This window comes from Procambarus clarkii, chromosome 47 (assembly GCF_040958095.1).
Source record: "Procambarus clarkii isolate CNS0578487 chromosome 47, FALCON_Pclarkii_2.0, whole genome shotgun sequence".
NCBI lineage: Eukaryota > Metazoa > Arthropoda > Malacostraca > Decapoda > Cambaridae > Procambarus > Procambarus clarkii.
This window is the reverse complement of record NC_091196.1, coordinates 2,933,208-2,935,754: the sequence shown is the minus strand read 5'-3', so window position 1 is coordinate 2,935,754 and position 2,547 is coordinate 2,933,208.

The following is a 2,547-nucleotide window of genomic DNA, read 5'->3' as shown; positions in this document are numbered from 1 at the left end:
CAGACGTGGCCACACAGTTACAATGCTAACCAGCATATATACATTTTCTTCTGTCCCCCATGGACAGGGTTAGATATGTGTTAAACTTATAGTTCAAGGGTTTATTGAACAATCAACCACAGAAGGTGATTCGGTGCTTTTAAAATGCTAAGCTAACCTACATACGTAAATACATAGATACACAGATTTACGTATGCCCTACATAAAGTGTTCGATGTGTCTTTTACATAGTGTCATTAATGTGCATTTACAAAGGTGAAATGTAATTCTGATCAGTTTCCATATATACTTTATACACATACATATACATACACATGCATTCACATACATTTGTCTCTTTTACTCTGACCGGGTGAGATAGCTGATAGAGAAACTAGTGTGCAATTAAGCACTTAATCACTGAAGGTGATTAAGGTGCTTTTACAAGCTCAGGTTATATAGTTACATCACATACCTACATTGTATAATTAATACATTACATGGTTAATCTTGGGTACAAGTCCAATATATCATCAAGTGTTCCAGTACTCATATAGAAACTACACAGTTCAGCATACCTTAGCCCAGGAGGGCGAAAGTCAGTCAATATGGGACATTCTACAATATAATGTTCAAGGCAGTGCATGTTTTCTCTTTCAAAAAGTTGACACATTGTGTACTCGACATTTGGGTTTTGAGAAAGCTGCCAGATACGTTTATAATCCAGGCGTATTCTGGCCACTATAACATCACATAGGAGAGAGAGTGAGGGGAGAGAGAGAGAGAGAGAGAGAGAGAGAGAGAGAGAGAGAGACAGACAGAGAGAGAGAGAGATAGACAGAGAGAGAGAGAGACAGAGAGAGAGAGAGCGAGAGAGCGAGGGAGCGAGAGTGAGTGTGGGAGTATATATTAGGTGGTACAGCCTCCCTATGACATACTAAGTAACGCTGCCACCTACCTGCAGTTTATCTTGAAATGATTTCGTGGCGGCTACTCGTAGCTTGACGTATGAGTCACAGCCTGGTAGATCAGGTATCTTTTGGAGGTGTTTGTCAAGTTCTCTCTTGAATACTGTGAGGGGTCGGCCAGTTATGACCCTTATGTGTAGTGGAAGCGTGTTGAACAGTCTCGGGCCTCTGATGTTGATCGTTCTCTCTTGAATACTGTGAGGGGTCTGCAGTTATGCCCCTTATGTGTAGTGGAAGCGTGTTGAACAGTCTCGGACTCTGATGTTGATAGTTCTCTCTTGAACACTGTGAGGGGTCGGCCAGTTATGTCCCTTATGTGTAGTGGAAGCGTGTTGAACAGTCTCGGGCCTCTGATGTTGATCGTTCTTTCTTGAACACTGTGAGGGGTCGGCCAGGTATGTCCCTTATGTGTAGTGGAAGCGTGTTGAACAGTCTCGGACTCTGATGTTGATAGTTCTCTCTTGAACACTGTGAGGGATCGGCCAGTTATGCCCCTTATGTGTAGTGGAAGCGTGTTGAACAGTCTCAGGCCTCTGATGTTGATAGTTCTCTCTTGAATACTGTGAGGGGTCGGCCAGTTATGTCCCTTATGTGTAGTGGAAGCGTGTTGAACAGTCTCGGGCCTCTGATGTTGATCGTTCTCTCTTGAATACTGTGAGGGGTTGGCCAGTTATGTCCCTTATGTGTAGTGGAAGCGTGTTGAACAGTCTCGGGCCTCTGATGTTGATAGTTCTCTCTTGAATACTGTGAGGGGTCGGCCAGTTATGTCCCTTATGTGTAGTGGAAGCGTGTTGAACAGTCTCGGGCCTCTGATGTTGATAGTTCTCTCTTGAACACTGTGAGGGGTCGGCCAGTTATGCCCCTTATGTGTAGTGGAAGCGTGTTGAACAGTCTCGGGCCTCTGATGTTGATAGTTCTCTCTTGAATACTGTGAGGGGTCGGCCAGTTATGCCCCTTATGTGTAGTGGAAGCGTGTTGAACAGTCTCGGGCCTCTGATGTTGATAGTTCTCTCTTGAATACTGTGAGGGGTCGGCCAGTTATGTCCCTTATGTGTAGTGGAAGCGTGTTGAACAGTCTCGGGCCTCTGATGTTGATCGTTCTCTCTTGAATACTGTGAGGGGTCGGCCAGTTATGCCCCTTATGTGTAGTGGAAGCGTGTTGAACAATCTCGGGCCTCTGATGTTGATAGTTCTCTCTTGAATACTGTGAGTGGTCGGCCAGTTATGTCCCTTATGTGTAGTGGAAGCGTGTTGAACAGTCTCGGGCCTCTGATGTTGATCGTTCTCTCTTGAATACTGTGAAGGGTCGGCCAGTTATGCCCCTTATGTGTAGTGGAAGCGTGTTGAACAGTCTCGGGCCTCTGATGTTGATAGTTCTCTCTTGAATACTGTGAGGGGTCGGCCAGTTATGTCCCTTATGTGTAGTGGAAGCGTGTTGAACAGTCTCGGGCCTCTGATGTTGATCGTTCTCTCTTGAATACTGTGAGAGGTCGGCCAGGTATGTCCCTTATGTGTAGTGGAAGCGTGTTGAACAGTCTCGGGCCTCTGATGTTGATAGTTCTCTCTTGAATACTGTGAGGGGTCGGCCAGTTATGTCCCT